This window comes from Bos javanicus, chromosome 15 (assembly GCF_032452875.1).
Source record: "Bos javanicus breed banteng chromosome 15, ARS-OSU_banteng_1.0, whole genome shotgun sequence".
In the NCBI taxonomy this organism is placed as follows: domain Eukaryota; kingdom Metazoa; phylum Chordata; class Mammalia; order Artiodactyla; family Bovidae; genus Bos; species Bos javanicus.
In genome coordinates, this window is record NC_083882.1 from 46,249,770 (window position 1) to 46,271,890 (window position 22,121).

Sequence of the window (22,121 nt, forward strand, 5' to 3'; positions counted from 1 at the left end):
GTTGCCTGATTTTTTTCCTCCTCTTCTTCCTCTCTTTTGATGGGATACAGTGCAGGTGACCCAACATGTGCCACTTAGGTGTATAGATTATTTCAACCTGAAGGTAAGGAAGTTCCAAAAGACTCAGAAAGAAACTTTGAACTTCTACCTAACTGCCTAAGAGAACAGAATATAGAGCCTGTTCCAGGAGGGAGATACCACTAAAGAGAACTATACAACACTATACATAACTATAGTATACTATGAACTAGGTGTGCTAAACAGGGAGGAACTTAGCAAGGCCAGTTTGATCAAAGTCCTCTCTGTGTCCTATTCTCTCTAGATTGACCAGCGAACACTTGTTTAACAAACATTAAATCTCTATGTTTTCCTGTGAATTACTTTACTTCCCTTTGAAGTCCCAGACTCCTACCTCTTTCTCCTTAGTCCAGTATGATTTATAAATGTACCTCACCTTGCCTTACTATCTTTCAAATTTCTCATGCCTATGTTAATTCTCCAAACATATGTATTAAATTTAGTTTTGTACTGTGAATGTCTTATGTCATTTTAATTATCTGACTAGCCAAAAGAAATAAAAGGGGAAAAAGAAAAATACCACCACCCCTTTTTTTGTTGTCAAGTATCACCCACCTGATTTCAGAAGAGGCCAACAGAGTCCCTTAACATACATATTCTCTTAGTCAAAGAAGAGCCAATTAGAAGGAAAGAATCAGGGGGAAATGTCAGACAAGAGAGACCCAGTGGTCTCAGCTGCCCTTTTCTCTGTAATCAATGGGTTAGAGATGGATTGGTTCATGCCAGGATTTTTAGTTGAAGCTAAAAGAAGGGCTGAAATTAGGGTGAAGCAAGTGAGGCAACCAGACGACAAAATTTAAGTCTCTCTCACTTTCAAGTTCCCTTACAGCCTAAACTCTTCTCTTGCCTCACCCGAGTTCCAGCCCTGGGTGCTTGGTTCTCTCTAGTATCACTGTGGAGAACTGGGTGATTTCCTTTTTCCTCAGTTTATTCAAAATAAGGCTACTGCTGCTGCTGCTAAGTCGCTTCAGTCGTGTCTGACTCTGTGCGACCCCATAGACAGCAGCCCACCAGGCTCGCCCGTCCCTGGGATTCTCCAGGCAAGAACACTGGAGTGGGTTGCCATTTCCTTCTCCAACACATGACAGTGAAAAGTGAAAGTAAAACTGCTCAGTCATGTCTGACCCTTAGCGACCCCATGGACTGCAGCCTACCAGGCTCCTCCATCCATGGGATTTTCCAGGCAAGAGTACTGGAGTGGGGTGAATTTTTCAAAGAGAACTTAAGTTAAAAACTGGCAATAAAAAAAGAAACAAAAAAGCCCAGAGAAAACATCTTTCAAAAAACACTCACTAGTCATTGAACCGAAGTTCATGTTAAAAACAAACATTTCCTGGAATTGAGAGAAAAGTGAAAAAGAAAGCGAAAGTCTGTTTCCTGTATTGGTCGTTGACATGGAGTAATGGGAGGTAAATGTGTGGTGAAATAAACTTGGTTTCAAATCCGATTTTATTCTAAGGGATTGCTTTTACTCCATCACTAATTTATACATTTACTGAAATCTTACCATGTACAGAAAGTTTACTCACTCTGTGAGAGAATCTGAGGTGCATCAGACTCTATGATCTCTAGACCAAAGCATAGCAATAGAGAAGACACGGGCACTGACACAAAGCCCAGCACAAGAACGCAAGAACACGCACGTACACAGAAACACTCAGAGGTGCAGACTGAGCAGTGGAGGGAACTCCGCTACTAAACACACGTCCCTTGATAGTTCTTGTTCTGACAGATTTGATCATCAACAAATTGTGTGCTGGGGAAAAGAATGCATACGTGAACGTCTACTTCAGGCCAAGCACTGGGTGAGATTAACCTACCTCATTTTATCCTCATTAATATTCTGCGAGTGGATGGTATTACTGACACAAATTCATTCCACTCCTCGACTGCTCCTCATTACTTAGGTCACCCTCTCCACACTCATAAGCAAATATAGCTAGGAACTGCTGGATCCTGGACTCAAACTAATGCCTGACATGTAAACTCTGGCCTACTAGAAAACACTTTAATTCCTATTCTAAAAGTAGGAAAAGGGAAGTCTTATTGGAAGGGTACCATTCCAGCCCTTCTTATACCTTCCTTGTGTCTCATGTCACTCACTGAAATAGCTGTTAATATTCTCACATAAAACTGAAGAAACAGGCTCATACAGACCAATCATTTTCTTATTCAATCATGACATTTTGTTCATCTATATGGTTCATGCACTATGTGTGGGATACAAAGATGAATAAGACAGATCCCCCACAACTGGGAGGAACAAAGGGAGGTGGGATGTTTGAGGTTTGGGGGATGGGAGAAATGAGGGAGACAAGCAGCAGTTACAGAGCAGCACACTGTGACGGGAGCATCGGCAGGTGGAGTCAGTGCTCTGAGAGCAGCACAGACAGCTCAGTACAGGCCCGTGTAGGGGAGATGGACAGGTGCACTGGGTGTGGAAAGGGGAAATATGAGATGATGTCAGTAGAATTTCTAGAGGTCCTGGGAAAACTGAGCATGAGGTTCACCTCCAAGAAGACATGTGCAGACATACACAGCTTGAAACAGAGGAACAATGGAGCAGGCAGTACCATTTACAAGCAAAATTATAATGAATTAAATCATGGGGTAAGATAATAATCAATGAAACAAAATGCTTTACATGAGATGTGTAAGGGAAAACAGATTTTTAACATTACTCAAAAGCTCTGCTTCCCTCGTAGCTCAGTCAAAGAATCCGTCTGCAATGCAGGAGACCTGGGCTCAATTCCTTGGTTGGGAAGATTCCCTGGAGAAGGAAATGGCAACCCACTCCAGTATTCTTGCCTGGAGAATCCCATGGACAGAGAAGCCTGGCAGGCTACAGTCCATGGGGTTGCAAAAGTCTGACATGACTTAGCAACTAAACTACTACAAAAGTTCTAATACAAAATTAGAGAACAGTAAAATTCTCTTTCTCACTATAAACACACAGTATGCTTTTAAGAATTTAGCTCATGTTAGTGTTGATCATCCACATCAGCTAATACAATTGTGAAACTTTGTTAATTTTCAAATCAATCACACAGCTAGAAGTAAAGCAGTTAAAGCAAGTTCCCTGAGGAAGACATTCTATCGTGCCCTTGTCTCTTTTCTGAAATTTGGTCCCTATCCTGCTTCTCCCATGTTCTTTACCTGGTGCTCACCCCCGGCCACCATAAAGAAACATGCACACACACCACTCCCCCCAACATTAGTCTTCTATTTACAATAACCTTAACACCCAGGAATCACAATGTGAACACAATTACAAATCACAATTATCTAATCACAATTATATAAATAAATATAAATCACAATTATAAACAAATGATTGAAAGAATAAATGAATGAGTAGGATTCCTTTAAATCAGCTGATCTTTTAAAAGAGGGGAAAAAAAACACAAAAGTGAAACCAGTTTTTCACTTCCTGCTTGCCCTTTTACCACAGAAGGAGCTGAGGTCTAGGCTGGAGATTTCAATAAGCAAACTGCCAGACTCAGGGAAGGAACCTGCTCTGCTTTCTCACTCATCTCTCTAGAGCAAACTGAAGACAGGAGCTTGGCCTCCAGGAGACAGGTAAGTGAAGGAAAAGGAGAGTAATGGGTAGACAGAGAGATACAACATACTCAGAGACTAAAATAAAAACAGAAATTGATGGAAACGGGAATAGGGACAGTCAGAGATCAAGGCAGATTAAGAATGATGAGAACACAAATATGAATCTAACATTCTCATTGTTCCAATAAACAGCTCCAAATCTGAGATAAAGGGTGTACATTATCAAAAGAGACAAATAATTTGATAACTTCTATTGTCAAATAAAAATAAATCTACACTGACATAAAAAGAGACTTCATTTGAAAGGATTATTGCAATAAAGGGAAAGAGACTATTGTAATAGAGAAAACAATTCAAACAGAACTGCAAGCATCTCAAAGGACAAGAAGAAAGGGATTTTCTTTTGTAGTGAAGGGTCAACAGGCTAGAAAAAACACAGAATAGAGGGTGTGTATAAAAGGAAATATTTTTATTCTTAGGAGCGATCATTAAGGAGGGTTTGTAGGCTGGATCAGAACGAGGATGGATCAACCTTAAGGGGTCTAAAAAGAAGAGAAGTTTAATTAATGTTTAGTTTCAAACACTCCAACTGATCAGGCAGATAAACAGCTCAGTGAAAGTTTCATGAGGCAAAGAATGGAATTTTAAGGGTCTGTGTCTGATGGTATATTTAAAATAAGTAACCAAGAAAGATTTACTGTATAGCAATAAAGAAAGAGAGAAAGAAAAGCAGTTTATTTTTTAAAAAGGGGTCTGTGTCTGGCCTCCTTATAAGTAATAGGGGAACACACAAATGAGTCTTACCTAAGTCTTATGCAAAAAGGGGGCTCTTTGCAGTAAGTTAACTCTCAGAGCACAAAAGGTTGCATGGAGTTTTTTAACCATCACTGCTTTCCAAGAGCAAAGGACTCATGAAAAGTTTAGTTTATTATGACTCATGTAAGTAAGAGGTGCTATGGTAAATACAGAGAAGAGGGGAACTAACTGGACCTGGAAGAATAAAGGAAGGCTTCACAAATAAGGAGAATTGGGTTAGGAGTATAGTGTCCTGGGAAATGCTCATCTAATATAATATTTTGCTGATCTAATATTTGAATTGATATCAAACAGATTAAGGGGACAAAGTTAAGTTTGATTACATACTTACAGAATCCCCACCAAGACTCAAAGATGGTCTGGCAATTGAGGTATATATACCATCTCAAGCTAAGGAGAAGGCAGTAGGGGTCTGGGGCTTCAAAGAGGAGGGAGACAATTCAGAAGATGGGAAGAGTAAATGATTGGTAAGCAAATGTTTGTGATGCTGTGCAAATATGTCTTTCTGATAAAAAAAAGCTGTCTCTGGTAATAGCTCTTTCTGGTACAGTGTTAGTCGCTCAGTCACTCCAACTCTTTGCTACCCCACAGAATGTAGCCCAGCAGGCTCCTCTGTCCATGGAGTTCTCCAGGCAAGAATACTGAAATGGGTTGCCATTTCCTTCTCCAAGACTTTCGGGTACAGGCCCTCTATATCATTCTTTTAGGCAGTTCAAGGAGAGGTAAAAAAGCTTTTCTTGAGTCTCCTGGGTCTTAATTGCCTTCTGCTCAGAACAATCCACATGTCAAAGTGGCAGATTTGGAGATGGCATATTCTGCTCCACCTCAACATACAGGGTTAAAAAAACTATGAGATTGAGGAAAGATGACAGAGTATAGCTTTTACGGGAAGAAAGTGAACTAGAAGTTCAGAAAAGGAAAAAGACTGGTTGTAAAAAGAATTGGGTTGGGACTTCCCTGGCAGTCCCGAGGTTAAGACTTTGCTTTTTGAGGTTTGATCCCCAGTGAGGGAGCTAAGATGCCACCTGTTTTGCAGCCAGGAAACCAAGCCATAGGAGAGAAGTAATATAACAGAAGTTTCAGATGGTAAAGTGTCTGCCTACAATGCTGGAGACCTGGGTTCAATCCCTGGGTCGGGAAGATCCTCTGGAGAGGGAAATGGCAACCCATTCCAGTACTCTTGACTGGATAATCCCAAGGACAGAGGAGCCTGGTAGGCTACAGTCCAAGGGGTCACAAACAGTCAAACACAACTGAGCGACTTCATTTCACTTCACTTCACTTCAAAGAAAAAAATGGTGACTGGGTTGATTGTTGCCAGATTGTGAGGGGGATTGAATGCTAAGACCAAGTAATTTGATCATATCATAAACCAATGAGGACTCTTCGAGTTTTGTAAACAAGTATGAGTTTCAGGATGCACTGTGAAAGGTGGACCGTACAAGGACAGAGATACAGATTCGAGAGCTTCTTGTACAGAGCAGTCAAATAGCGCAAACTAATGCCCGGCATTTAGTAGGTAACTAACAGGGACATAGTTTAGGTGAAGTAGGAAAAAATGGCTTCCAAGAAATAAAAGGTGCCCACATCACCATTTGCCCATCAAAATGGAATAATACCCCCAAAGGGCCAGAGTTAGGGATTCAAAATAAGTTTCTAACTGGATAGGCCATTCAACACCATAAATCCAAGTCCAAAGAGGAGCTACAGAAATAGTAAAATCTACAATAGGAGGTAGAGATTAAGAGGCAAGCTAACATTTTGTTACTTTTTTCTTTTTTATTGAGATATAATTCACATATAATATTAAACTGTGCAACATGATTCCATATGTGTATATATTGCCAAATGATAACCCACAGCAAGCCTAGTAAATATCCATCACCACACAGTTACAGTTTATTTTTCCTTATGATGAAAAATGCTAAGGTCTTCTTATAAACTTTTAAATCACAATTGTGTATTATCAACTATAGTCATCATGCTGCACATAACATTCCCAGGACACATTCCTTTTATTACTGGAAATTTCAGCCTTTGTACCTCCTTCACCCATTTTCTGTCCTTCTCTCCCAACCTCTGGCAACCACCCATCTGTTCTCTGTATCATTTAGCTTGCTTTTGGTTATGTTATGTTTTGTTTTAGCTTCCATACGTAAGTGAGATCATATGGTTTTTATCTTTGTCTGACATTTTCCTTAACATAATGCCCTCAAGGTCAAACCATGTTGTCACAAATGGCAGGATTTCTTTCTCTCTCTCTCTCTCTCTCTCTTTCTCTTTTGCTGAGTAATATTCCATTAGAAATGTACCACACTTTCTTATCCATCCATCCATCAATGGACATTTATGTTGCTTTCAACTTTGGTTATCGTAAATAATGCTGGAATGAACCTGGTCAGGCATGGGGAGGATCTTTTCAAATTACTATTTTCTTTTCCTTTAGATCACCAGTGACACCATGATATTTGATAGAAACTGGGAAAGGCTAGACACTGCATAAAGAGCCTAAAGCAGCTCACAATTAGCAGCAGAGTCCTTGAACACATATTCTCTAACTACATGATCAAAAGCAGTCTCAGGTTACTCTCCATCCAATTATCTGATTGTTTCTTTGCTAACACTTAACCTGAAACTATTTTCCTTCTTCAAATATTTTGAAGTTTATGGTCTGCTTCCCTCAGTAGAGGTAAACACTCTAAAGGCAGGGATCTAACCTGCCTTATTTATTAGTCAACACACAGTACCTAAAGCATTTCCCAGCACGCTGAAAGCCCTCAATAAATATGTGTGAAATAAATGCTGACATTTAAAAAAATCTTTACCAAACTTCCAATCAGCAGTACTTGTATAATCTCATTTACTCAATGACACATTATCATGATGGGTACAAGAGAGGAGAGATGGTCAACAAAGAGGAGCTCCCAGATTCAAAAGGATAGAAAGCTGGAAAGGCTCCCTGGACTGGATAATTAGAATGTGAATATCAGGCTTCTAGAGAACTTTTTCTAGATAAAGGTGAGGGCAGAAGTGAAACTAAATAATAATAAGTGGATAGGATGCATTCAGCAATTTATTTCATCAACAAACATTTACTGAGCCAGAAGTGCTAAATTTGAAATTCCTTTTAGAGAAATCTGGCAATAAAAGAAATATAAAGAAAAGCTCATGAAGAAGGCAAGATCCACTCTATATTTAAACAAAATGGGAAGATGTGTGTTTTCTTATCCAAAGTGAAGCAACCACAAAAGTAAAATACTCAAGATATTTTAGACTCAAGATAAAGAAAAAAAAAAAAAAAAAAAAAGCCCAACGGGAGGTGAGTAGCAGCAGGATTTAGAGAACAGTTAGTATTGCAAAGAGGTTGCTGCTGCTGCTGCTAAGTCGCTTCAGTCGTATCCGACTCTGTGCAACCCCATGGACTGCAGCCTACCAGGCTTCTCCGTCCATGGGATTCTCCTGGCAAGAACACTGGAGTGGGTTGCCATTTCCTTCTCCAATGCATGAAAGTGGAAAGTGAAAGTGAAGTCGCTCAGTCATGTCCGACTCTTAGTGACCCCATGGACTGCTGTCTACCAGGCTCCTCCATCCATGGGATTTTCCAGGCAACAGTACTGGAGTGGGGTGCCATTGCCTTCTGCCTGCAAAGAAGTTAGGGATGCCTCTTCCTTAGGGACCAGAGGAAAGAACACAAGAATGGATAATAGAGTCTTAATTTCAAGGTGACAATCTTTGAAGATGAGGAAGGACTGACCACATAGCTTCTACACTCTGTAGAAATGCAAAAGGACATCACCAAATGTGAGAGGAGACTCAACTAATGCTCTTTGATGTAATCTTTCCTGCATTCATAGACCCCTCTCAATGCTTCTGGACTATCGGTTCAAAGGACCTACTCAGCCTTTTTCGAATTTATCTCTCTAGCCCCAAAGTGACTGGCACTTAGGACTAGACCAGTAAGTGTAAATTATATGTAAAATTATGAAGATGAGTCGTTTGGTTGTGGGAAGTGAAGAAGAGAATGAAGAAGAATCCAACTAGACTTTTTGGGGGCCTGAGACACTTCGAAGATGGCAATAGAATGGATGCGTTGAGAAAACAAAAGGCAGAGAGAGGTTTAAACAAGTTACTGGGTGCTAGCTGGGATGCACATATATTCCACCTCAAGGGTCTCACCTGCTGGTAAGAAGTACAATTCTGTCCTAGACTGTTCCCATGCTAGTTTCACATTTCCTTGGGCCCCCAGGGATGCAGCGTTTTTCTATAGTCACCTCAGTTATCCAAAAACATCCTCTAAACACTTGGCTGCTCCTGGTTCAGGTCCCAGTTCAGTTTCTTTCCGTCTTCAAGACAATGTCTTATGCTTCAACTGTAGCCAAGGCATTTGCTACTAATCACTAGGTACATAAAGACAAAAATGTCAAAACCAAGGAAAGGGAAAAGATCTTCTCTTGCTATAGGGTTTTACAATGCTCCCAGAAGCCTCACTAGGCTAAAAGCAAATTAGAATATGGGAATAAAATGGTCTCAAGGAAGTCATGTCTAAGTGTAAGCATACACTCCCACATAAATGGGCCCTATGTTTTTGCACTTGAAAGGTCCCACAGAAGATGGAATCATGTGACTTCCTCTATCCTAGTTTAAAATTATTTTCTTATTTTTATGTCAATTTCATTGAGAAATAACCTATACACCAAAAAATGCATCCATTTAAGGTACACATATTGATGAATTTTGACAAGCTGAAACCACTAAACCCTTGAAACCATTTCCACGATCAAGACACAAAATATTTTCATGACCCCCCAAAATTTACAGTGTCCCTTTGCAGTCTATTCCTCTCTCTGCTCCAGTCCCAGGCAACCAGATATGCTTTGGGTTACTATAAATTAGTTTGCATTTTATATAAATGGAATAATACAAGAAGTATTCCTTCGTTGATGCCTTCTTTCACACAGCATAATAAATTTTAAATTCAACCATGTTGTTGCTTGTATGAGTAGTTATCCATTTCTATTATTAAGCAGTATTTCATTGTATAGCGTACTTTGTTTAGCTATTGGATTGGCCAGAAAGTTCATTCAGGGGATGTTACACAAAAACCCAAAAGAATTTTTTGGCCAACCCAGTATCTATATATTTATGGATATTTTGAGTATTTCCAGTCTTCAGCTATTATGCAAAAATCTACTATGAACATCTATACATGAATCATTGTGTGGACAAAAATTTTTAATTCTCTTGGATAGATATCTAGAAGTGAAATGTCTGCGTCATATGGTGTGTGCATGTTTCACAAGTGCCTAACAAGTTTCTCTAATGGTTACTACTAATAGTGAGGCATGGTCTAGCTGCTCTACATCCTCTCTGACACTTGATATTGTCAGTCTTCTTAATTTTAGCCTTTCTAATGAGTTTGTTCTGTTTTCTCATTGCAGTTTTAATTTGAATTTCCCTAATGACTAATGATGTTGACCATCTTTTCATGCACTAATTGACCACTCAATATCTTCTTTTATGAAATCAGCTATTCAAACATTTTGCCCTGTTCTTACTACATTCTCTTACATATTATTGAACTGTAAGAGTCTTTATATAATTTGGATATCAGTTTTTTGTCAGATATATTCATTGAAAATATTTTCTTCCATTCTTTAGTTCGACCTTTGTCTTAATGTAATTTTCAGAGAGCCAAATTTTTCATTTTGATTGTCTAATTGATCAGTATTTTTTATGGTTCATGATAGCATATTGAAAAGCAGAGACATTACTTTGCCAACAAAAGTCCATCTAGTCAAGGCTATGGTTTTTCCAGTGGTCATGTATGGATGTGAGAGTTGGACTGTGAAGAAAGCTGAGCGCCAAAGAATTGATGCTTTTGAACTGTGGTGTTGGAGAAGACTCTTGAGAGTCCCTTGGACTGCAAGGAGATCCAACCAGTCCATTCTAAAGGAGATCAGCCCTGGGTGTTCTTTGGAAGAAATGATGCTAAAGCTGAAACTCCAGTACTTTGGCCACCACATGCGAAGAGTTGACTCATGAGAAAAGACTCTGATGCTGGGAGGGATTGGGGGCAGGAGGAGAAGGGGATGACAGAGGATGAGATGGCTGGATGGAATCACCGACTCTATAGATGTAAGTTTGAGTGAACTCTGGGGGTTGGTGATGGACAGGGAGGCCTGGCGTGCTGCAATTCATGGGGTTGCAAAGAGTCTGACATGAATGAGCGACTGAACCGAACTGAAGAAAGTTTTGCTCGCTGCAAGGCCATGAATATTAATATTTTTCACTCTTCTTTCATCCAGAAGTTTAATAGGTTAATTTTTACATTTAAGTTTTGGTCTATTTTGAGTTATTTTGGGTGTGGTATGATGAGGTATTTTGGGTGTGGTATAAAGCAAGGTCAATGATGAGCTTTTTTCCACATGGATATCAAATTGTCCAAGCACCATTTGTTGAATAGATTTTCCATTCCTCTTTGCAAATCGGTGTAGCATATATGTATGAGTGTATTTCTAGATCCTCTGTACTCCTCCATTTCCATGGACTTGTATCTGTCTTCATTAATACCATCTTGTTCTTGGTGGCTCTATGTAAGTCTTAAAATGAGACAATGCAATGACCTCTTTCTTTTTTACATACATAACCAAACCACATATACATGTGCAATTTACTTAGGACAAAAGAGTCAAAAAACTTCCTATTTCTGAGAGAAGACATCTTGAGTTTGAATAGCTCAAAGCTTCTTGACAATTTCAGCAAGTTGGAATTAATAATATTCATGAAGTTTAACAAGCTATAGATCAATATAGATTAGAAAAATGAACAAATATCTGAACTTTTATAATATCTATGTCATCAACTATATCCCTTCCACTGAATTTCTGCTAAATATGGCTAAGAGGCCTATTCTCCACAGTCTTCCTCTTTAGAACCTGAGGTGTGACAGAAAGGAAACTTTGAGTTAGGGGATGTCAGAGAAGATCTCTGAATACAAGTTACCTGATGTTATTTTTCTGTCACATAGATGTCCACACAACTTTATCTGAGTTTTTATTAGACAATAGGAAATTAAACAAAGATTAGGCTCTCCTTTTTTACAGGGGACAAGTCATTTAATAATAAGCCTAAATTTACCTGCTAGTCTCTGAAAATCACCATTTCCCGGTGGCCTGACTTTTACCCTAAAGAACTATAAGTCTTTCTCTGCTGCTGCTGCTGCTAAGTTGCTTCAGTCATGTCCGACTTTGTGCGACCCCATAGACTGCAGCTGACCAGGCTCTGCCGTCCCTGGGATTCTCCAGGCAAGAACACTGGAGTGGGTTGCCATTTCCTTCTCCAAGGCATGAAAGTGAAAAGTGAAAGTGAAGTCGCTCAGTTGTGTCTGACTCTTAGCGACCCCATGGACTGCAGCCCACCAGGCTCCTCCATCCATGGGATTTTCCAAGCAAGAGTACTGGAGTGGGGTGCCATTGCCTTCTCCAGTCTTTCTCTATTTGTGTCCAACTGTACCCTCAAATCTGTCTCAGATGGACTATGTCAGGCTTTTTAGCTCAGGAAATTAACAAACAGATTCTCAGGGGGTTTTCCATATAAGGTCTGAGATTATCAGCTTTCTTTTTATGTGACTATCAAAGATTTGAGCCCAATAACCATAAAACATGTGCCTGTGATTTTACCCTGATTAGGAACAACACAGACTAACTTTACAGTCCTCCTGGGATGGAACAAAGATTGCTTTGGTCTTTGCTCCTGGTCTCTTTGATCCTTCCTCCACTGACCAACAACTTCTCAAACCATAGAGAAGATCATGCCATGAGATTACAGTCTACCAGGATCTATAGTTTAATGAAGTATCACAAATTGACCACATAAGCATGCCCAGATGGAGTATTAGAACACTGCCCATATTCCAAAACAATCTCTCTTAGCTACTTCTTATCATTAATCTCTCTACTTCCTAAAAGTTTACACTAGTCAGTACTCAGACTTGTGATATTATAAATTCACTTTGGCAGGTATTTATCTTTCTGTATATGGAATCATATTATTTGTATTTGGCTTGTTTCAAAATTTAAAATTGTGAGATTTTACCCATATTGTTGTGTATCACCATGATGTTGTTTTTATTATTGTATGAATATGTCACTTTTTATTTACCATGTCACTGTGAAAGGACATCAGGATTCTTTCCAATTTTTATACTTTTATGAATAGTGGTGATATGAACATTCTGGTGGATATGTCTTGATGTATGTTTACACACAGTTCTACTGGCATATACATAAGGATGAAAAACTTGACTTATTCCTGTCACTTATTTACATGTACCCATAATTTCTTCCTTTGAATTTTTTTTGTCTACTTTTGTGATACCAATTGAGATTTCTTTATTTCATTTTATTATTTCATTAGTTAGGATGATGGACAGAGAAGCCTGGGGGACTACATTCCATGTGGTCACAAAAAGATGGACATGACTGAGCATGCACACACATAGAGAGAAAGGAATCACCCTTTTATGTCATTACTAACTTTCATTCTTATCTGTCACATTCAAAAGTAAATTATTACCACCTTGGTACATTTTCACTCTCATTACCACCAAACACACACACACACATACACACACACACACACAGTATCCTCACCTATACCACCTCATCCTGTATTGAGCTGACTGGAATTTTTAAAGTTTTTATTGAAGTATAGTTGCTTCATAATATTGTATTAGTTGCTACTGTACAGCAAAGTGAATCAGCTATACAAATACATATATCCTCTCTTCTTTGGATTTCCTTCCCACTTAGGTTACCACAGAGCACTGAGTACAGTTTCCTGAGCTATATAGTAGGCTCTCATTTGTTACCTATTTTATACATAGTATGTATATGCCAGTCCCAACTTCCCATTCATCCCATCCTCCTTTCCCCCTTGATACCTATCTATGTGTTTGTTCTCTACATCTGTGTCACTATTTCTGCTTTATAAATAAATCATCTATGGCAATTCTTTCTAATTCCACATATATACATTAATATATGATATTTGTTTTTCTTTTTTTGACTTAATTAACTCTGTATAAAAGTCTCTATGTCCATCCACATCTCTACAAATGACCCAATTTCGTTCCTTTTTATGACTGAGTAATATTCCATTGTATATCTGTACCACATCTTCTTTATCCATTTCTCTGTTGATGGACATTTAGGTTGTTTCCATATCCTGGTTACAAACTCCTGGAGTTAGTGATGGACAGGGAGGCCTGGTGTGCTGCAATTCATGGGGTCACAAAGAGTTGGACACAACTGAGTGACTGAACTGAACTGAACTGAACTCAGTCTATATGGAGGTCAAAGATTATGGGATTTGAATGCTGAAGAGGCCTTCTTTGGGTTACAATCTCCCACATCTCCTAAAGAAAAGCATCTCCCCATTTTGAGACAACAAGAAAATAATAGAATTTCTAAAACATTAGCAGAAAAGACAAGCAGCATCTCCATTAACTTTAAGTCTATACTAAAATGTTGAAAGTTATTTTCCATGTTGCAGCAATTTCCATATTGCTATTTCCTATTATTTCCTAATTGGAAATTGGAAATTTCCAAATTGCTATTTCCTAACATTCCCTATTATCTCATGGCAGAAGCTTCAGGAGATGAGAAGTCACTTCTGAAAGAAAACCTACAGGATCGGTGTTCCTGACTGCAGTTGTGGTATGTAGTTTCTAGTTAAAGTAAAAATCAAACAAACAAAAAACAAACCTTGGCCTTAATTTAGACCCTTAAGTCTTGATCTTTCCTTTCAATCTAAATGTATGTAAGCTTCCCAGTCTTTATTGGACTTGACATATTATCATTAAACCCTATATTTATTCTCCCTGGAGTGGTGGGTATGACATTCTACTTTCAGTTTTCATGGTCTCCTAGAGATTGGAACCTGCTTCTACCTTGGGGAGATTCTCTTTTTCGTACATTTCAATTCTTGGTCCCATAAGATGCTCTAGTCTTTGGAATTTATTCATCCCATTCAAACAGCCTTTGTCTCTTTTCATAATGTTTTCCCTGTTACACTTGCCACTTTTCAGGTTACTTTAGTTCATAGGCCAATCTTAACTGAATACCATCTCTTAAAATTTGCCTCTACCACCTGGAATAGGTATAGGTGCCAAATGAATTCCATGTACAGAATAGCTCAGTTATAATCCTAAACCACCTAAACTCCAAGTCCCTTTGGTCAACTAAAAGGATATCTTGAAGGTTATATGTATCTCCATATAACAGCCATCTTACTTGTTTGGATGGCATACAATCCCTGGGCTATGCTTCTCTCTTATTCCTTTCTATACTCTACCTTGATGCACTGAAAAATTCCCTGAAAACTAATCTGCATATGTATTCCTTCCAAGTTCTCTGGTTTAGGTCTTCAAATCTCCACTAACAGTTCCTTTCTCCAGATTTTCCTAAACTGTGAAGAATGCTCTTTTAAGTAAGAGTATCTGATTCTCCTTTGGCTAGGTGGGGGCAAACTCCTTTTGATCCTCCACCCCTTCAGTGGAATTTACCTCATTGAGACCCACATCTCTCTCGGCACTGAGACTGTGGTTCCAACAGAGACTTTAGAAAAATCTAAATATAGGAGGTGTTACATTTATTGAGCTCTTCAGATAAGATCAGATCAGATCAGTCACTCAGTCGTGTCCGACTCTTTGCGACCCCATGATGCAGCACGCCAGGTCTTCCTGTCCATCACCAACTCTCGGAGTTCACTGACACTCAAGTCCATCAAGTCGGTGATGCCATCCAGCCATCTCATCCTCCTTCGTCCCCTTCTCCTCCTGCCCCCAATCCCTCCCAGCATCAGAGTCTTTTCCAATGAGTCAACTCTTTGCATGAGAAGGCCAAAGTACTGGAGTTTCAGCTTTAGCATCATTCCTTCCAAAGAAATCCCATGCCTGATCTCCTTCAGAATGGACTGGTTGGATCTCCTTGCAGTCCAAGAGACTCTCAAGAGTCTTCTCCAACACCACAGTTCAAAAGCATCAATTCTTCGGCGCTCAGCCTTCTTCACAGTCCAACTCTCACATCCATACATGACCACACAAAAAACCATAGCCTTGACTAGACGAACCTTTGTTGGCAAAGTAATGTCTCTGCTTTTGAATATGCTATCTAGGTTGGTCATAACTTTCCTTCCAAGGAGTAAGCATCTTTTAATTTCATGGCTGCAGTCACCATCTGCAGTGATTTTGGAGCCCAGAAAAATAAAGTGTGACACTGTTTCCACGGTTTCCCCATCTATTTCCCATGAAGTGATGGGACCGGATGCCATGATCTTCATTTTCTGAATGTTGAGCTTTAAGCCAACTTTTTCACTCTCCTCTTTCACTTTCATTAAGAGGCTTTTGAGTTCCTCTTCACTTTCTGCCATAAGGGTGGTGTCATCTGCATATCTGAGGTTATTGATATTTCCCCCGGCAATCTTGATTCCAGCTTGTGTTTCTTCCAGTCCAGCATTTCTCATGATGTACTCTGCATAGAAGTTAAATAAACAGGATGACAATATACAGCCTTGATGTACTCCTTTTCCTATTTGGAACCAGTCTGTTGTTCCATGTCCAGTTCTAACTGTTGCTTCCTGACCTGCATACAAATTTCTCAAGAGGCAGATCAGGTGGTCTGGTATTCCCATCTCTTTCAGAATTTTCCAGTTTATTGTGATCCACACAGTCAAAGGCTTTGGCATAGTCAATAAAGCAGAAATAGATGCTTTTCTGGAACTCTCTTGCTTTTTCCATGATCCAGCAGATGTGGCAATTTGATCTCTGGTTCCTCTGCCTTTTCTAAAACCAGCTTGAACATCTGGAAGTTCACGGTTTACATATTGCTGAAGCCTGGCTTGGAGAATTTTGAGCATTACTTTACTAGCGTGTGAGATGAGTGCAATTGTGCGGTAGTTTGAGCATTCTTTGGCATTGCCTTTCTTTGGGATTGGAATGAAAACGGACCTTTTCCAGTCCTGTGGCCACTGCTGAGTTTTCCAAACTTGCTGGCATATTGAGGCACTTTTACAGCATCATCTTTCAGGATTTGGAATAGCTCAACTGGAATTCTATCACCTCCACTAGCTTTATTCATTGTGATGCTTTCTAAGGCCCACTTGACTTCACATTCCAGGATGTCTGGCTCTAGGTCAGTGATCACACCATCATGATTATCTGGGTCATGAAGATCTTTTTTGTACAGTTCTTCTGTGTATTCTTGCCACCTCTTCTTAATATCTTCTGCTTCTGTTAGGTCCATACCATTTCTGTCCTTTATCAAGCCCATCTTTGCATGAAATGTTCCCTTGGTATCTCTGATTTTCTTGAAGAGATCCCTAGTCTTTCCCATTCTGTTGTTTTCCTCTATTTCTTTGCATTGATCGCTGAAGAAGGCTTTCTTATCTCTTCTTGCTATTCTTTGGAACTCTGCATTCAGATGTTTATATCTTTCCTTTTCTCCTTTGCTTTTCACTTCTCTTCTTTTTCACAGCTATTTGTAAGCCCTCCCCACACAGCCATTTTGCTTTTTTGCATTTCTTTTCCATGGGGATGGTCTTGATCCCTGTCTCCTGTACAATGTCACGAACCTCAGTCCATAGTTCATCAGGCACTCTATCTATCAGATCTAGGCCCTGAAATCTATTTCTCACTTCCACTGTATAATCATAAGGGATTTGATTTAGGTCATACCTGAATGGTCTAGTGGTTTTCCCTACTTCCTTCCATTTAAGTCTGAATTTGGCAATAAGGAGTTCATGGTCTGAGCCACAGTCAGCTCCTGGTCTTGTTTTTGCTGACCTTATAGAGCTTCTCCATCTTTGGCTGCAAAGAATATAATCAATCTGATTTCGGTGTTGACCATCTGGTGATGTCCATGTATAGAGTCTTCTCTTGTGTTGTTGGAAGAGGGTGTTCGTCATGACCAGTGCATTTTCTTGGCAAAACTCTATTAGTCTTTGCCCTGCTTCATTCCATATTCCAAGGCCAAATGTGCCTGTTACTCCAGGTGTTTCTTGACTTCCTACTTTTGCATTCCAGTCCCCTATAATGAAAAGGACATCTGTTTTGGGTGTTAATTCTAAAAGGTCTTGTAGGTCTTCATAGAACCATTCAACTTCAGCTTCTTCAGCGTTACTGGTTGGGGCATAGACTTGGATTACTGTGATATTGAATGGTTTGCCTTGGAAACGAATAGAGGTCATTCTGTCGTTTTTGAGATTGCATCCAAGTACTGCATTTCGGACTCTTTTGTTGACCATGATGGCCACTCCATTTCTTCTGAGGGATTCCTGCCCGCAGTAGTAGATGTAATGGTCATCTGAGTTAAATTCACCCATTCCAGTCCATTTCAGTTCGCTGATTCCTAGAATGTCGACATTCACTCTTGCCATCTCTTGTTTGACCACTTCCAACTTGCCTTGATTCATGGACCTGACATCCCAGGTTCCTATGCAATATTGCTCTTTACAGCATCAGACCTTGCTTCTATCACCAGTCACATCTACAGCTGGGTATTCTTTTTGCTTTGGCTCCATCCCTTCATTCTTTCTGGAGTTATTTCTCCACTGATCTCCAGTAGCATATTGGGCACCTACTGACCCGGGGAGTTTCTCTTTCAGTATCCTATCATTTTGTCTTTTCATACTGTTCATGGGGTTCTCATGGGCCTGGAGGAGCAACCCCATGCCCGAGGCCAGGGGTGGTGGCGGGGAGGACCAACCCCACGTCCAAGGAGCCGTGGCTGTGCGGGCGCAGGAGGGCCTATAGGAGCTATCCCACGTTGAAGGTCAAGAAGGGCGGCAGTGAGGAGATACCCCTCGCCCAAGGTAAGGAGCAATGACTGCGCTTTGCTGGAGCAGCTGTGAAGAGATACCCCACTCCCAAGGTAAGAGAAACCCAAGTAAGATGGTAGGTGTTGCAAGAGGGCATCAGAGGGAAAACACACTGAAACCATACTCAAAGAAAACTAGTCAATCTAATCACACTAGGACCACAGCCTTGTCCAATTCAATGAAACTAAGCCATGCCCGTGGGGCAACCTAAGATGGGCGGGTCATGGACAGAATGTGGTCCACTGGAGAAGGGAATGGCAAACCACTTCAGTATTCTTGCCTTGAGAACCCCATGAATAGAATATTACTCAGCCATAAAAAAGAATACATTTGAGCCAGTTCTAATGAGGTGGATGAACTTGGAGCCTATTATACAGAGTGAAGTAAGTCAGAAAGATAAAAATAAATATGATATGTTAGCACATATATATGGAATCTAGAAATATAATATTAATGAACCTATTTACAGTGCAGCAATGGAAACAATCTTAAAAGATGATGCTGTGAAAGTGCTGCACTCAATATGCCAGCAAATTTGGAAAATTCTGCAGTGGCCACAGGACTGGAAAACATCAGTTTTCATTCCAATCCCAAAGAAAGGTAGTGCCAAAGAATGCCCAAACTACCACACAATTGCACTCATCTCACATGCTACCAAAGTAATGCTCAAAATTCTCCAAGCTAGGCTTCAACAGTACATGAACTGTCAACTTCCAGATGTTCAAGCTGGTTTTAGAAAAGGCAGAGGAACCAGAGATCAAATTGCCAACAGCCGTTGGATCATCAATAACAGCAAGAGAGTTCCAGAAAAACATCTACTTCTGCTTTATTGACTACGCCAAAGCCTTTGACTGTGTGGATGACAACAAACTGTGGAAAATTCTGAAAGAGATGACCTGCTTCCTGAGAAACCTGTATGCAGGTCAAGAAGCAACAGTTAGAACTGGACATTGACAATGGACTGGTTCAAAAACGGCAAAGGAATACGTCAAGGCTGTATATTGTCACCCTGCTTATTTAACTTATATGCAGAGTACATCATGCAAAATGCCAGGCTGGATGAAACACAAGCTGGAATCAAGATTACTGGGAGAAATATCATCAGCTTAGATATGCATATGACATCACCCTTATGGCAGAAAGCAAAGAAGAACTAAAGAGCATCTTGAGGAAAGTGAAAAAGTTGAGGAGAGTGAAAAAGTTGGCTTAAAACTCAACATTCAGAAAGCTAACATCATGGCATCTGGTCCTATCACTTCATGGCACATAAATGGGGAAACAGTGACAGACTTTTATTTGGGGGGGGCTCCAAAATCACTGCAGATGATGACTGCAGCCATGAAATAAAAAGACGCTTATTCCTTGGAAGAAAAGTCATGACCAATCTAGACAGCATAGTAAAAAGCAGAGACATTACTTTGACAACAAAGGTCCATCTAGTCAGAGCTATGGTTTTTCCAGTAGTCAAGTACAGATGTGAGAGTTGGATTATCAAGAAAGCTGAGCAGTGAAGAATTGATGTTTTGAGCTGTGGTGTTAGAGAAGACTCTTGAGAGTCCCTTAGACTGCAAGGAGATCCAGCCAGTCCATCCTAAAGAAATTAGTCCTGAATATTCATTAGAAGGACTGATGCTGAAACTGAAACTCCAATACTTTGGCCACCTAATGCGAAAAACTGATTCACTGGAAAAGACCTTGATGCTGGGAAAGATTGAAGGTGGGAGGAGAAGGGGACAACAGAGGATGAGATGGTTGTGTGGCATCACCAACTCAATTGACATGAGTTTGAGTAAGCCCTGGGAGTTGGTGATGGACAGGGAGGCCTGACGTGTTGCAGTCCATGGGGTTGCAGAGTCGGACACGTCTGAGCAACTGTACTGAACTGAATGGAAACACAGACACAGAGAACAGATCTGTGGACACAGTATGGGAAGGAAAGGTTGAGGTGCATTCAGAGAGTAACATGGAAACACACATTACCATATGTAAAATAGATAGCCAGTGGGAATTTGCTATATGATGCATGGAGCTCAACCCACTGCTCTGTGACAACCTAGAAGGGTGGGATGGTAAGTTGGAGGGAGGTTCAAGAGGGAGGAGACATATGTATACTTGGCTGATTCATGTTCATGTATGGTAGAAACCAACACAATACTGTAAAGAAATTGTCCTCCAATTAAAAATAATAATAAATAAAAATTATTTTAAACACACCCTCCCCCAAAAAGAGGATAAGGGTTTGCCTCACAGAAATCAATCAAACTAGAAGTCCTCTAGGAAGCTTAAGGGTACTGTTTCCTACTATTTCATCAGGAGGGCAAGGCTTAGAAGGGTTTGTCTGGAAAAGATCTATAAATGTGGTTTTTGCCTAGAGGATTGAATCCCACTGACATTTACAGAAGACCACAAGTTCTTGAGAAAACCTGTTCAGCAGAAACACTACTAAGCTGATGTTGGAGAGAGTGTCTGTTTATGTCTGTCAGATATAGCTGGTTTAGAGTATTGTTCAACTCCCCTATTTGCTACTGATCTTCTAATTGTTTATCCATATGGAAAGTACAGCATTGAAATTTCCAACCATTATTTTAGAACTGTATATTTCTGCTTTCACTTCTCAATTTTTGCTTCCTGTTTTAGAGTTCTGTTGTTAGGTTCCTAGGTTTATATCTTCCTGATGGGTTCACATTTTAATCAATATTTAGTGTTCCTCCTTGCCTCTTGTAACAATTTTCAACTGAGTCTATTTTATCTGATCTTAGCACTGATATCTCAGTTCTCTTTTAGTAACTATTTGCCTGGAATGTCCTTTTCCTTTCTTTTACTTTTGACCTACTTGTTTTGGATATAAAATGAGTCTTTTCTAGACAGCATGTATAGCATTTTGTTTTTTAATCTATTTTGAGAATATTTACCTTCTAATAGAAGAGTTTAATCCACTTATTATTACTGATAATGAAACATGTATTTCTGCAATTTTGCTTTGTCTTTCATATGTTTCATATCTTGTTTGTTCCTCAATGTCACCATTAACTGCCTTCTTTTGTGTTTGGCATTTTTGCAGTGTATGATTTTGATTCCTTTCTAATTTATTTTTCTGTATATTTAAAAGTTATTTTATCATTGGTTGTGCTGGAGCTTACAATCAACCTCACAAACATGTAAATATCTATTTTGAATTAATATCATATTAACTTCCGTAGGTATGTAAAAATTCTGATCATACATTTCTCCATCCCTCCCCCCTTTATGTTGCTGCTGCTGCTGCTGCTGCTAAGTCGCTTCAGTCATGTCCGACTCTGTGCAACCCCATAGATGGCAGCCCACCAGGCTGCCCCGTCCCTGGGATTCTCCAGGCAAGAACACTGGAGTGGGTTGCCACCTCATTCTCCAATGGAGGAAAATGAAAAGTGAAAGTGAAGTCGCTCAGTCGTGTCCGACTCTAGTGACCCCATGGACTGCAGCCTACCAGGCTCCTCCGTCCATGGGATTTTCTAGGCAAAAGTACTGGAGTGGGGTGCCATTGCCTTCTCCGCCCTTTATGTTATTGTGTCACAAATTACATCTTTCTACTTTGTGTGCCCATTTAACATAGGCTTATCATTATCATTTTATGATTTGTCTTTTTGATCAAACTGGGAAAGAAAAAGGAGTCACAAATGAAAAGTACACTAATACTGGCTAATATATTCCTTTACCCATATTATTTCTTCCTGTAGCTTCAAGTTTACTGTCTAGTGTCCTTCCATTTCCACCTGAAGGTCCCTTTTTAGCATTTCCTATAGGACACATCT

General features: G+C 39.8%; 1 protein-coding gene across 1 annotated transcript in view; it reads left to right on the forward strand.

Annotated features, from left to right (window-relative positions):
- The first annotated feature begins 3,505 nt into the window (after positions 1 to 3,505).
- LOC133226705 (interferon-induced very large GTPase 1-like) overlaps positions 3,506 to 22,121 on the forward strand; it is a 119,975-nt gene continuing 101,359 nt past the window's right edge. The window contains exon 1 of the mRNA XM_061380564.1: positions 3,506 to 3,657. The gene's annotated coding sequence lies outside the window, so the exon portion shown is untranslated. The remainder of the gene's footprint in view (positions 3,658 to 22,121) is intronic.